The sequence below is a fragment of the Aedes albopictus genome, chromosome 2 (genome assembly GCF_035046485.1).
Source record: "Aedes albopictus strain Foshan chromosome 2, AalbF5, whole genome shotgun sequence".
Lineage (NCBI taxonomy): Eukaryota > Metazoa > Arthropoda > Insecta > Diptera > Culicidae > Aedes > Aedes albopictus.
In genome coordinates this window covers 340,864,592-340,879,455 of record NC_085137.1, presented here as the reverse complement: position 1 = coordinate 340,879,455, position 14,864 = coordinate 340,864,592, and the positions used below count along the sequence as shown (strand labels likewise).

Here is a 14,864-nt window from a genome sequence, read left to right as displayed (position 1 = left end):
AGAAAAGTGTATACCACTTTTAAAACTATGTACTGAAAATGTTGATCTGAACAACGATTTTACAATCGACGGAATTTTTGGTCAATCTCTGTTTGTGATATTACAGATAGTGTATTGAGTTTTCCAAAGATTAAGGAACAACAATCTCTCTCGTTTGTCGGGTAAAGATCAATGCGTCCAGATTTTTTAGGATTATTGTGATATGTATACTCTTTTGCTGTGAAGTATGCAAGTTATCTCAGTAACATGTTTATCACTGAAATACCTGATCTCAAGACCAACTATTATTGATAAATAGAAATCCTGAGTGTTTGTGATTCTCCCATTCTAGTAGAACTGGCTTTATAATCAGGTATCAGAAGGCCGGCTCCAGAGGCACGTTATCCTCCATTTGGGACATTTGTGCCATCGCCATACATATGAGCCTATTTCATCATTTACCTGAGGGAGAAAGGGACAAGGGATGGGAATTGGGAAAGGGAAAGGTGATGAAATAGGAAGGGGTGCCCTAGAAGAGGGAATGAACGCATAAGCGCAACGAGAGCTCATAGCTCATACCACAACGGGGTTAATCAGTGCCCTCAAAAGGGCACTGTAAAACGCATAAGCGTAAAAAGAGCCTATAGCTCATTGGAGGTAGCTTGCGACGTCATGCGACTTTCAATATGACATAGAAAGGCACGTCATCAAAAGCATCCTCAATATTCAAGAAATCACCCAAGCAAAAACTACGTTTGAGCGAGTGCTTTCTTGAAAACGTATACAACTTTGTGTAAAAGAGTCACTGTGGACATCCCAAATTGGGAGACATGTGAGTTCACATGAACAGGCATGTTAGCCAGACGAACATCACAGATGTGATAATCGACAATGCGTTTCGAGCATTTCAGAAAGAACGACGTTACCAGATAAATCTGGAACTCATTCCTTCTTTTTAAAACGCACGCACCCTTTCGGGATAAAACTACAGAGTAATTTCACGCCATGAAAATACCCAATAGAAAACTACAAGAGTTCAAAACATGTTTGAAAAACTCAAATCCCTCTGGAGAAAGAACAGGACAAAGCCCCATTTGCTCCAGGAGATTTGAAGTAAGCAGAGCTTTTTAGTGCCCACTAAATCGATTCTATAGCTACAATCCTCGGGGTAGAAGCTAAAGATTCGTAGCTATACAAAAGACTGGTTTATCCGAAGATATTTAGAACTTGAACAGGTCTGAGTTCCATTCAGGAATACCTCTTTCGGTCCGCACAGACCGCAGAGGACAAGCTTCTTTCAAAGCAGTAGCTATGGTATACCACAATGAAGGGCGTTGTAATAACAAAACCATAATGAAACTCTCTTGGAGTAGCAATGGAAGCGAGTTAGCCATAAAATGTGATCGCAACCAATTATTACATGTTCCCTAGCTTGTTGAGCAGGGACGCCTGAATACGCAAAGTTTGCGAAGGAACACTCCAAAGTGCAAAAAGGTCAAATGGAGAGTCCTCATCTGACACATGCCAATCAGTCAACTCATGACAAATTCTGCTCATGCAGACTTGGGTTAGGTGCAATTCTATGTTAAGTTAACCATTGTACTACCTAAGACCGTTCGCAATGCTGTTTTATTTTGTATGGCGAGTTTTAAATTTTTTAAAACTCGCCATACAAAATAAAACAGCATTGCGAACGGCCTAAGTATTCCATCAAAGTGAAGCATCTCAAACCAATGTTTGAGCTACTTCAGATGCCAAATATCAGCCAAAAAATGCTGAAAACAAGGGCTTGATTGAAGGCATCCATAAGGAAAGGTTGAAACATACTGTTACCGTTATTCCAAAATATAGCATGCTCGAGGCACGACAGTTCATCTATAATGAAAAAAGTAAAGCTGGGTTCACAAGGTAACCTATACAGAAGTTACCCTACGAAATTAAACTTTTTGAAGTAGATCCACTTGGGCTACATACGCTTTTTACGCTCAAAATTGATCTGAGGTTTCCTTGTCGTAGCCACTACCCAAACTAGACAGGATTACACTCTTCACAATCACAGCACAAAAAGGAAACATCAACGACGAACCAAATCGGTGTCAATTGAAAAACGCCAATGGCGAAAATGCATTAAGCGAACCCATATAGGCAGTAATGTAAGCTAATTAACAACATTTGAATAACCCGCCCTTATTTAGCCTCAAATTTGAGACTTAAGAAGGGCAACTGAATTTTCTCGGAGAAACGCAAGGTCCACTGCACCATTGCTCCGGTTAGCGCAGTAAGGGCGTAATACTGTGGAGGACGCCCTAATTCTCCACAGGCACCGTTTGTGGTTAGGTTTTTATTAGACCCCCCTAACCATTCATTCTTTGGCACGGTAAGCATAAAGCCGCATAACACCATGAATTAGGGGTCACCTGTTTAGTGGACTCTTACCACTGGGTGCAGGCGGTCCGTAGTGTTATTCTTAGCCAATTGAGACAACCGCTACCGACACTACACAGCTATCTAGGCTGATCGGGAAAAGAAGTTAACATTGATGGTTAACTTCCAAACGAACCCGAACAGCCGATCATGTTTTTAAGAATATATTCGTTGACCCTCTGCAGCTCACAAAGACAGCAATGTAAAGTAGAAAAGTGTATACCACTTTTAAAACTATGTACTGAAAATGTGGATCTCAACAACGATTTTACAATCGACCGAATTTTTTGTCAATCTCTGTTTGTGATATTACAGATAGTGTATTGAGTTTTCCAAAGATTAAGGAACAACAATCTCTCTCGTTTGTCGGGTAAAGATCAATGCGTCCAGATTTTTTAGGATTATTGTGATATGTATACCCTTTTGCTGTGAAGTATGCAAGTTATCTCAGTAACATGTTTATCACTGAAATACCTGATCTCAAGACCAACTATTATTGATAAATAGAAATCCTGAGTGTTTGTGATTCTCCCATTCTAGTGGAACTGGCTTTATAAAGTCAACAACGTTCTTGGGGTATAAGAATCATAGGTCAGCAGGCCCAAGATGGGCCATGACGAGCCTTTTGGCTTGGCTTCTATGGAGAAGTGCATTCTAGTTTGACTTGATTTGACTGGCCATATATATGTTCGTTTCCTTTTTCAGGGTATCCATTTGAATTCAGTTTTTCGATTCCCGGGTTTATCACGGGTATGAACAAACGCAAATTATTGGTCTAGTAGGATACTACTCGGTGCATTTGATACGAATTTTGAAAAATGATTTAAAGAAAGTAACGAACTCTACAATCATCGACACTAATTTCCTTCAGACTCTAGTTTAATTTAAAAACACTTCACTAATACTTCACTTTTGCAAAAGAAAATAAAAATGAATAACTCTTTTAAAGAAAAACTAGAAAGGACGAGCAAATTCCTTTTAATTCTACTACTGTGCTTATCTTCGGACAGATAGGCCTATTTCGTCTGTGACTTACAGACTTCTTCAGTGTCAAGTGCTCGATTTCCTTTTTAAACGACTTCCATCCTAAGTCTGTAACAAGTAAATGGAATATATATGGAAATATTATTGAAATTACGTCACAGTGCCTGATTTTTACGCGAAATTTTAGGTGAATATCATAAAAAAATCGTTGAAAAGAATATCGAAACATTTTTGGTAAACAACCTGGTCTTCGAAGAAAAACCCCAACAAACATTTTTGCTGTACAAGAGTGGAACAAACCTCTCTTAAGCAAACTTTAGCCTAAGAAACTATTGTTCAGCTATTTATGTTACTTGGGACATTTATCAATTATTTGCTATTTTTACAAATCCCCATGTTTATTTTTGTTCTGCTTCCAACGGCATTTTGAACAATTTACTTGCTATCTCAAAATCGACATCGATTTTCTCCGAATTTTATAGAAAAACTTTCGAGTTCGTCTCTTATTATATCTCGAGGACGTTCAACATTTCTTCCTTTAAGAAATATTCCTTGGGTTCTGCCAAAAAATCTCCTAAAATTGACAACTTCTACAACTTCTTCTAGAAAGCTGTGTTTGCCTTATAATCCCCTAAAAATATCAGGAATTCTATAGAATACTTTTCAGGAGATTCGAGTGCTTCCAGAAAGTTACATTTTTTTCGATAAACTTTCAAACTATTCTTCACAGATTCCGTTAAAAATTATTCTGTGGATTCTGCTATTGTACTCAGGAAATCTGTTAAAAATTTCTTAGCGGATTCCACCAAATTCTTTCATGTGTATCTTTCTTTTGGAAAATTCGCTATAATTTCCTGTGTTGTATTTACTCACTCTTCAGAATTTTCTTTAATTTTTTTCCCTAAAGCTCCTCCAAAACTCTGTACAAAAGCGGAAAAATACAATTCCGCTATGAGCTCTGCCAGACATTTTTCAAGAATATTCTTCTAGACTACTGCCAAAGGAATCAAATTTAAGGGATATGCCAGAAATTATATTGAGTTTCTCTAAGAATGTCACCAGAATTCATCCAGGAACTGACACACTTTTTCTCAAACGTTAAAATCTCTTTGCCGAAAGTAACGTCCGCAGGTTTAACGAGTTCTCCAAGAATTCCGAGAGGGCCTCCATAGACTTTTCGCTAGAATCCTGCTGTCAGGATTTTCCTAGCAAAACTAAAAAATCTTTCGCCAAGATCCAACAGAAACTACTAAACCATATTACGATGGTTATGTGAACTATGCTATTTTTCACACACATGGTAAAATGAACCATGAAAACAGATTCCAAGTTACCATAAATTGTAAACATAAAGGGACATTAGACCTGTTCACTTTTTTAGACCTAATCGTGTCACATCAAATTATCAATCCAAATTCATTAAGGTTTAGAGGTGTATCAAATCGATTTTGTGTTTTTTTCGAGCATTTTCACGAAAATGTACTTCAATATCCAGAAAATTGCACCAAAAAGGTACTCCAAAATACCGTTAAAATATAGTTAGAACAATACTTTACAACTTTGTCGAAGACAGTACGGTATTTAAATTGCGTATTTCAAAGTTATTCAACAATTTTCGTTAAAAATCACGAAAAAATACAATATTTTTACGATTTTTCATGTAAAAGTCTTGTAATTTTACATTGTTTTACGTGACTAATTTAATGAGCTATTGCTCCTATGTGTTACGAACATTTCGTCCATACATCATTTTAGTGTGGAAATTCATTTTCATTGACTAATTATCAAAAGTTTGTCACGTTGATACTAAAAATTGTACAGAGTTGCCAGCATAAAATAAAACAAAGTTCCCCATGATTCAAACGTCGTTACACTTTTTTGTCTCATCTGCATCAGCTTAAATTTGGTGCAGATGGTTGAGCATGAGATTGTCGATTCGAAGATTCAAAGTTCGAGTCCTGGAATAGGTTTTTTTTGCGTCTCGATCCAGCTATAAGTTGATGAAATTACGCACTGCATCTCATTGCAATTTGGCATCGTAGCGTTGTTTTGAAACCGTAGAGTGCATAGTAAGAATGAGGTTTCCCTTCAACGTGTAGTTGTGCTGATTTGTGGGTAGATAGATAACAAGTAAGCTCCACCCACAGTTTTAGCTTAATTGATCATTATCAAACAGATGCTCAATATTTCACCCAGCTGATCTCGTCGACACGATTTATTGTCAACAAGTATAAACTAAATATATAGCTAGTCCTGGAATGGGCTTAATTGGTAGGTCCTGATCATTATTATTTGGGAGATTGCGTGTAAGTCATGGCATATTCATCATCCTAACTGCTACAAAGAAAGAAAAAAAAGTTTATCATGTATTTGAGATTGAACCTGGAACCTTCTGATCCACAGGCTCGAGCCTTACCATCTGCACCATTTCTGATACTTAAATCAAAAGACATTAGAATACGATGGCATGACGTTTTAATCATGGGTAAATTTGTTTCAATTCGTGCTGGTAACTCTGTGCGATTTTTAGTATCAACGTGACAAACTTTTGGTAATTAGTCAATGAAAACGAATTCCTACACAAAAACGATGTATGGATGAAATGTTCGTTACACAAAGGAGTAATCGCTTATTAATTTAGTCACGTAAAATAATGTAAAATTACATTACTTTTATATGTAAAATCGTAAAAATATAGTGTTTTTTTCGTGATTTTTTAATTAAAATTGTTGAATAACTTTGAAATACGCAATTTAAACACCGTAGTATCTTCGGCAAAGTTGTAGAGTATTGTTCTAACTATATCCTAACGGCATCTCCGGCATCTTTTCGGAGCAATTTTGTGAATTTCTGAGTAAATTTCTGTGAAAACGGCTAAAAAAACACAAAATCGATTTGATACACCTTTAAATCTTCATCAATTTGGCTCAATTTTGGACTGAAGAATTGGTTTTGCATATGGATTGATAATTTGATGTGTCACGGAGAATCGGAGAAAAAAAGTTTCAAAGTGAACAGGTCTAAGGGACATGGTAAATTTATCCCCGCAAATGGTAATTTCAAGAAGGAATCGTGGTCTACCAAAATCAAGTAATAAAAATGTTTTAATTTGGCCCTCGATCCGGTCATAATTACTACACTGAAACCTCCATTTAAGTCGATGCATGGCTGATCGAAAATATTTTTTACCATGCAGGCAATGACAAAACCATAGACTTTTATATTTTTTAAAACTTCGCATGACAAAGGAGATTTGTCAAAAAATATAAAACTGTATAGTTTAGTCATTGCCTGTACGGTAAAAATTATTTTCGATCAGCCATGCATCGACTTAAATGGAGGTTTCAGTGTATGTCCTTTTTGCCTTTCTCGTACACTATGTGTACAGGAAAGGCTATATGTTCACTCCAAAAATGACTTTTTGATATGAGGCCCGGAGATTCGAGTCACGTATACCATTCAACTCAGCTCGACGAATTGAGGTGATGTCTGTGTGTGTGTATGTGTGTGTATGTGTGTGTGTATGTGTACAAACGAACTCACGTCACTTTTCGGCAGTAAATCTCAACCGATTTTAATGACCGACGGTTCATTCGACGCGGAATCTGGTTCCATTGTTTGGTATTGAAAATGGTTCGGATCGGTCCAGCCGTTCCGGAATTATGGCCATTTAGGCGCTCCGGATCAGTACCCCAGGAAGGGGCTAGATATGAAAATGCAACAAACCCACGCATGCGACACATCAAACCACGGCATTTTCGATAATATGATGAACGGTAAGCAAGAAAATAGTCTCAGACCATATCTGAACTGGTAATGTTCCGGAACCGGTTCCGAAGGTCCCACCAGAAGTGGCCAAATATAAAAGTGAACCAAACCCATACATGCGACTCATCCAATCGCAGCTTTTTCAATAACCTGATGAACGGTTAACAGGAAAATAGTCTCAGATCATATCTGAACCGGTAGTGTTCCTGAACCGGTTCCGGGCGTCCCGCCGGAAGTGGACAAATATAAAAATGAAACAAACCCATGCAAGCGACACGTCAAATCGCGCCCTTTGCTATAACCTGATGAACGGTTAGCAAGAAAATGGTCTTGGATCACATAAGCAACTACCGGTGCTCTTAAACCGGTTCCGGAGGTCCTGCCGGAAGTGGCCAAATATAACAGTGAAGCAAACCCAGGCATGCGACACATCAAGTCGCGGCTTTTTCAATAACTTGATGAATGATAAGCAAGAAAATAGTCTCAGACAACCTATGATTCTACCGGTAGTGTTCCGGAACCGGTTCCGTATGTCCCGCCAGATGTGGCCAAATAAATATAAAAGTGAACCGAACCCATGCATGCGATACTTCAAATCGCGGCTCCTTAGGCGACCTGATAAATGGTTAGTAAAAAAAATAGTTTTAGACAACCGGTGGTGTTCCGGAACCGGTTCCGGGTTCCCTTCGGAAGTGGCCAAATATTATTTTTTTGTCTTTATTGACGAGATTTTTAACTCGAAGCTAGTTCATCTCGGGACCCTTCCCTTCCGAAGGAAGAACCTACATTTTGTGAATATGTCGGGAAAGGGATTCGATCCCAGGCCCTTGGCATGATAGTCTTGTGTTCTAACCATCAAACCAGCCCGCTCCACCGCCAAATATTTAAGTGAATCAAACACATGCATGCGACACATCAAATCGCGGCTCCTTAGGTAACCTGATGAACGGTTAGCAAGAAAATAGTTTCAGACCATATTTGGGACAACCGATGGTGTTCCGAAACCGGTTCCGAGTGTTCCGCTGGAAGTGGCCAAATATAAAAGCGAATCAAACCCATGCATGCGACACGTCAAATCGCGGATTTTCCGATAACCTGATGAACGTTAAGCAAGAAAATAGTCTCAGACCACATAAGAAACTACCGGTAGTATTCCAAAACTAGCGTTGGATGCTTCGTCGGAATTCAAAAGTGAGAAAAATTAAAGCAAGCGATAGATATCTTGACAAAACTAGGACGATCTCATCCAATCACACCATTTCAGATTCCTGATGTGTAATAATGCAGAAGGATGGGTCAACGTTGTATGGGAAAATTAAAATTTAATCGTAATAACTCCGAACAAACTTTTTCAATTCTCTTTCGCGTCTAAAATGACTGCGTAAAATTTTTGTGCGACTAGTTGCTCCCTCACGCACTGTAATGTGGTTGAAAGTTGAATGGGATTTAGTATGAAAAATTTCAGTTACTTGCATGTTTTTGTCAAATTTTACATGCATCTTGTAGCCAATGATAATAAAATATAGCGTGTGTAGAAGTGTGTATGTAGAAAATACTTTGTCGAAAATCGTTAAGGTATCTGTGTTTGTGAAAAAGTTGTATCGTCTTGTTGTTGATCGGCGATGATAGTGAGGAGGTCAAGCTGTCAACTGAGAGGTCAAGCTGTCAACTGAAGGAGGTCAAGCTGTCAACTGAGAGGTCTGATATTTTTCAGCTCTGCCTATACGTTGAACATAACGTCGGAATATGTGCCATCAATAAGTTTAAAGTCAATTCAATGATGGCTCTGTTAAAATTCTAAGTAAAGTATTCTCATGATTCAGGAACATTTCAGCTCACGTCAACGGAAACGTCATGAGTACATATTCGACGAGAAAGGCACTATCACCACTAGGTGGATCAATCCGGGTTTTTCAGTGTACGAACGTAAAGTGCAGCGGACAATATTTTTTTATTCTTCAGCAACTTAACCTAATTTACAGTTCTTTTGTTCACTAGGGCACTGCGTGAGCGATTCCAATTGGCAGTTGCACTTACGCTTTGTACAGCGCCTGAAGCCGATGATGAGCACGTGGATGTTGATGTGTTCCTTTTCCACTGCGATTGAGGGTCTATGAGCTGCCGTTAGCCGATATCCAAGTTTCCGAGTCCGTAAGAGCGTATGCTCAGAAGAGGGTCAAGTGTCAGTCGCTCTCGGGGATAAGAGCAGCTGACGAAAAAACGTAAGTGCCAGGGCTGGGATCGAACCCATGACCATCCACTTATGAAGTGATCGTGTGACAGTACGCCACGGGCCCCGTCTGAGTACTGCGGACAATAGTGAGCGGTGAATTGGAGGACGGCTCCTGGCAGCGTAGCATGAATTGAACCAAGTATATAAAGAGATGGATATAGTGAAACGAATAAAACACGACAGGCTGCGATGGGTTTGGCATGTAGGTAGCTCACATGCCTGGAGAAACAACAGGCTAAAACCATATTCAGCATCAGCAGAAAACTGCACACACATTGGCTTTTTGCAGGTGAGGAGGAAGGACTCAAAATGTTCAGGGCAACTGGAAGCGATTGGTCCAGGACCGAGACTAGTGGAGGTGTAAATTGGCCACTACAAACAGTAGTATCGAGCAGGGATGCCATATTTACAGATTTATCTGTAATATACAGATTTTTGAGCATCCGTACAGATTTCGTTTTATATGAAATACAGATTTTAAAACTAGAGGAGCCATTTTACTTTTGTATGGGATACAGCTTTTTCTCACAAACTTTGTATGGGATAAGGATTTTTGAAAAAAAAAAAATGATACAGATTTTTCAAAAACTCATCTGGCATCCCTGTCGAGTACCATTTTTTAAGCTTTTATTTGCTTGGGATAATTTGGGACGCAAGTCAAAAGTTGGTGCTAATTAGTCAAAGGAGTTTACTACCCTCCAAAACGCGAGACACCCATAAAATCCACTTATCTTATGGGTTTATATATTCCGTATATAGGACTAAGTTTCAAGATCACTATCTTATATGCCATTCTTTCCGATTCAAGTGCCAAAACTGGAAAGCTATTTCCCACCGTCAAAACCACACCACATTCAGTTATCATAACTACCGATGAGTTGACGACCACTCTGAGTAGAATGCGGAATTCCATTCATTTAGAATTTCCCGCTAGCCAAACAGATATGGGAAACTCGGTTAGTAGTACGCTTCGGTCTACTGGTCTGGTCCTGCTGAGTGGGACCCAACAGAAGCAACGAAAAAAATCAAAACAATTTATAACAGATAAAGCTAAACGTGCTGCTCGAAAGTTAGGAAAGCTTAACATCGAGTACCGGAATGAATAAACCGAAAGAACTATTGTGTTGTGTTGAAGGCGGGAGTGAAGCATCACCTACTTTGAACGTTCTCATGGTTAATTGAGTTGCCTATAATTTTGAAACCCGAGACGAGCGGATGGCATGCTGTCACCGTGAACGACACCAGTAAACCTAATCTCATATCTTGACGTTGCTATTGATGGCAGCAAACAACTAGTGAAAGAGATAGGCCAAAAACGGCATTTTGATTGTGGCAATTTTTCAAAACATCGTCGTCAGTAGAAATGACGATGGCTGATGGAGTTGCCGTGCAGAAAAAGAGCAATTTCGCTACGAAGAATTGGGTTGCAGCCAGAGAGTAAATAAAAAGAAAGATTGGAGTAATTAGGCTACAACTTCCCGGATCGTTGGAATTCCGCATTGTGTCAACATGGCATGACGGGACAGGAACAGCAGCCCTCGCGGTGCATCGGGCTAAATCACGCGGTAGCATCTTGCACCATGGTGGCCCAGCACCAGAGTCTCCATGAGAGATGCTTATCGAACAAATTGCCCTTCGGCTTTGTTGACGTGTAGTTCTTCTCAGTTGATGTACGTGTTCGTGGTTGGTGTATTTAACTGTATTTAATCGCCATGACCTATTGCCTATGGATTTGAAGGAAATTCAATTTTCCAAATGAGGATGTTTGCGTTGATTTTTGCCCGGGGTGGTCCGTTTACTCTTCACCGGCTGTTTGTTTTATGTATTTCTTTTTAGCGACAATGGCATAATTATTGAGGCGGTATGGCAGTAGTAGAAGCATGGTTTCATAACGATGGCATGACTGATTTTTATATTTGTTTTGCAAAATTGAGCAAAAATGAATAATATTTGCGGGATTTTGATACTTTTAAAAGTGTATTATTCAGAACATCTGAAACAAATATTGATTAATATTACTATGGTTAGTAAATAGTAGTATAGTAAAAGTTTTAAATATCGATGAAGAAAGGAAATGTTTCTAAATCAAATCGAGTAACAAACTCGGCAAACACTGCTAAACGTTATCGAACTAAACGAACCGAATGTTCGCAAAAGTTACATAACCCAGTTGACCACAAAATCGACCAGTTTAACTCATCAATCAGCAGTCTACATTGGTTCGTCCGCCACTAGCTGACTCATTTTACGCTTGGTAAGTCAGAAAATCAAACAAACCCGTCCTCGACCAGTCTCTGCTTTTTTGGAGTGCGTGAACCACACCATTCCACAGAGCCGCCCCACAAAACGTTCACCAATTATTATTCCACCTTTATCTCATCGGAACAAGCCACGACTATTGGCGACCTGTCGCTCAGACTGAACGGACAACAATGGACCAAAGTTGAAACCAAAAGACAAAATGATCTCAATCTGGCCATCTGTCTGAGGCACTTGCATATTGAATTTTAACTTACCATCGTTGGTTAGATCTCCTGTGTGGACTCTACACTAGATCAATGGAGCGGTGAACGACCTCAAAAACTTACCCTGTCCAAACTGGCCGTGCTGTGCTCTGTTGTGGATTTTAACCATCCCTTGTTTTTTGCTTCGTATAGATGGCTTACTTCAAAATATGTCGTAATACGTGTGTTGAATAGTTATTCATTTTTTGCATAATTTTGGTTTTAAAAATTGCCAATCTTTGGGAATCGATGCTTTGTCGGTCTCTTTTTCACAGGTGGCGCTCCACATACCCAGTACACAGCCAATCTTCGCTGATCACCATGGGTCTCATCGTTCGTTAGGCCACTTCGTACGTTTCAAGTTTATAGCTATACACCCATTGGGAAGTGACTGTGCGGCTGTTATTGCATTTTATTACCATCTTATGAGACTGCCTGTGAGCACTGTCTCTTGGGATTTAATTTTCCACGAATGTGTGTTACTCGTGGCTACATGGCGGAAAGAGTTGGATAACTATAGCTTTTGGGTGCCCATGGCTGATAAATGGTTACCCGTGCCGACTCTAATTGATTGATACGTTTCGGAAGTCTTTTGTGCTCTCATGGGTGTTGAATTATGTCATGAGTGTCATACATATACGATATGATTATAATGTTTTAATGACAGAGCAACGTAAGTATTAGAGAGGTAGAATGTGTTAAATTTAATCGCTAACGATGGAACTAAAATAAACATCGATGAGAAAATTGAATGAGATTGTTTGTTATTTTTGGAATCGTTCATATGATATTTCAAGTGCAGTGATTTTGCGGTCAATGATTTCCTACTTGTATGGATTTAGGAATTGAATAATTAAATTGTTAAACAAAATGCTTTCAAAACGGCTTAGCGAAGAGTATTCTTACAAATTTGAATCAATTATATAAAATGGGACAGATATCTCCAGTATACACCTGAAAGTAAGCAACACCACTGTAAATTCTTTCAGTTCAATTTGTTACGTTCAAATGTTGTTATTTAAAATTTCTAAAACAGCACAATTATCCAGAAATCACTATGTATAGATTAATCAAACATTGAAATGCTGATCTTGTACCGACTTTTCGAACCCGCTAAGCAGAATACCCTGTACGAATGAGTTTAATATGTTTTATAATTTTTGGATTCTGCCCTCAAATATTTTTTTTTAAGACACGGACACGTTCAATGCTTCCAGTGAGCTTTTTCGCTCTTTGAAGGAAACACGACACTAGGCAACGGACTAGTATGCAACGCCCAGTGACACAGTCGAAAACTTTTATCGAACATTTTTTAAAACATTATATACCAATTTGTACTTGATGAAACATTTTCAATTTTTTGAGGTACAGCTTATATCTAAGGTTTTATATTCGCTACAAAAAAAGAGAAAAATCTGTATATGTTCAGAGTGTTATTTGAAAATTTAACATTTTTTGATCAATGCAACTGCCAAGTGTTTTCTACTTTTAATAACTCTTTTATTGTAATATTTTTATCAGGACCTACTAAACCACATGTGCGCAGTAGAAATCTCTTTAAAAATGTTGACGAGAATTATAGAAATTTCGGTAATATATACTTACTAGACTGGGTCAACAAAGTCGATTTTTCGGAACAAACCCTTTTCGATTCATTTTAGCGTCCAAAGCAACTGTGCAAAATTTGGGAGCGATTGGTTGCTTCCCCGTATTCCGCATTGCGATTGAAATGTGTATGGAAATTAGTATGGGAAAACGTGCTTTTTTGCATTTTTCTCATAAATTGAAATTTTTCGTCTAAAACGATCTAACTAATGACGTTAAAATATAGCCTATGATATACCGAAAAACTTTGCCGAAGACCGCAAAGTGATCCAACACTCGTGAAAAAAGTTATAACGTACAGATTGCCCGGTGGTGCTTAACATTTAACATGTAAAGGAATAACATCAATAATATAATCTCAATTTTTGGTCTAAGCTACCAGGCAAATAACTTTTTTCACAAGCGTCGGATCACTCTGCGGTCTTCGGCAAAGTTTTTCGGCATATCCTAGGCTATATTTTAACGTCGTTAGTTACATGGTATTAGACAAAAAAAAATCAATTTATGAGTAAAATGCAAAAAAGTACGTTTTCTCATACTAACTTCCACACAAATTTCAATCGCAATGCTGAATACGGGGACGCAACCAACCGCTTACAAATTTTGCACAGTTGTTTTAGACGCTAATATACATTGAAAAAGCTTTGTTCCGGGTTGATACGATCAAATTTAAAGTTTCTCCATAGAACGTTGACCCACTCTAATACTTACATTCTAACAACAACCTATCTACATGGTATTCTGCCAGTATTATAATATCGAGATAACCATTAGAAACTCCCTAACGATAAAATCCACCAGATGGTTGGAAGAGAAATGGCAAATAAAGTTATAAAATGACGAATTTCACGTCAACACTTTTATAGGGGTGGCATGGCAGCACCCTTTTAGAACCAAACGAAAAATGATGCACATAAACAATAGGTCTTCGCATTCTTTGTTTTTAGAAATTTGTCAAGCGTAACATTTGAAAAGGGCCTTCTTTTCATAGATTTGTTTTACAGTTGACTCTCTACATCTCGATATTGAAGACACGTTCCCAGAATCTTTTGCTCCTAGAAAACTTGGTCTAGCAACCTGTGAAAATGGTCATATGGACATACGAAAAGAAAACCTAGAACAAAAACGATATAGTTTGCATCGAGATTAAAAGATATCGACACATGGAGAGGAAAAATGTATGCAGATTGAAGGGACCGACCAAAATATCGAGATAGAGAGAGATATCGAGATGTTAATAGAACATCGACATGTGAAGAGTCGTCTGTAAATCGATGTAACTCAATAATGACAAGACCTACCAAAAAATATCGTATAGGGAAATTACATGAAGTTTTTTGAAAACAAAAATCCAAAAAATGTATAAC

General features: G+C 38.4%; 1 protein-coding gene across 2 annotated transcripts in view; it reads right to left on the bottom strand.

Moving 5' to 3' along the window:
• LOC109430941 (cuticlin-4) overlaps nt 1-14,864 on the bottom strand; it is a 231,799-nt gene that overhangs the window by 13,295 nt on the left and 203,640 nt on the right. The gene's annotated exons all lie outside the window — the stretch shown is intronic.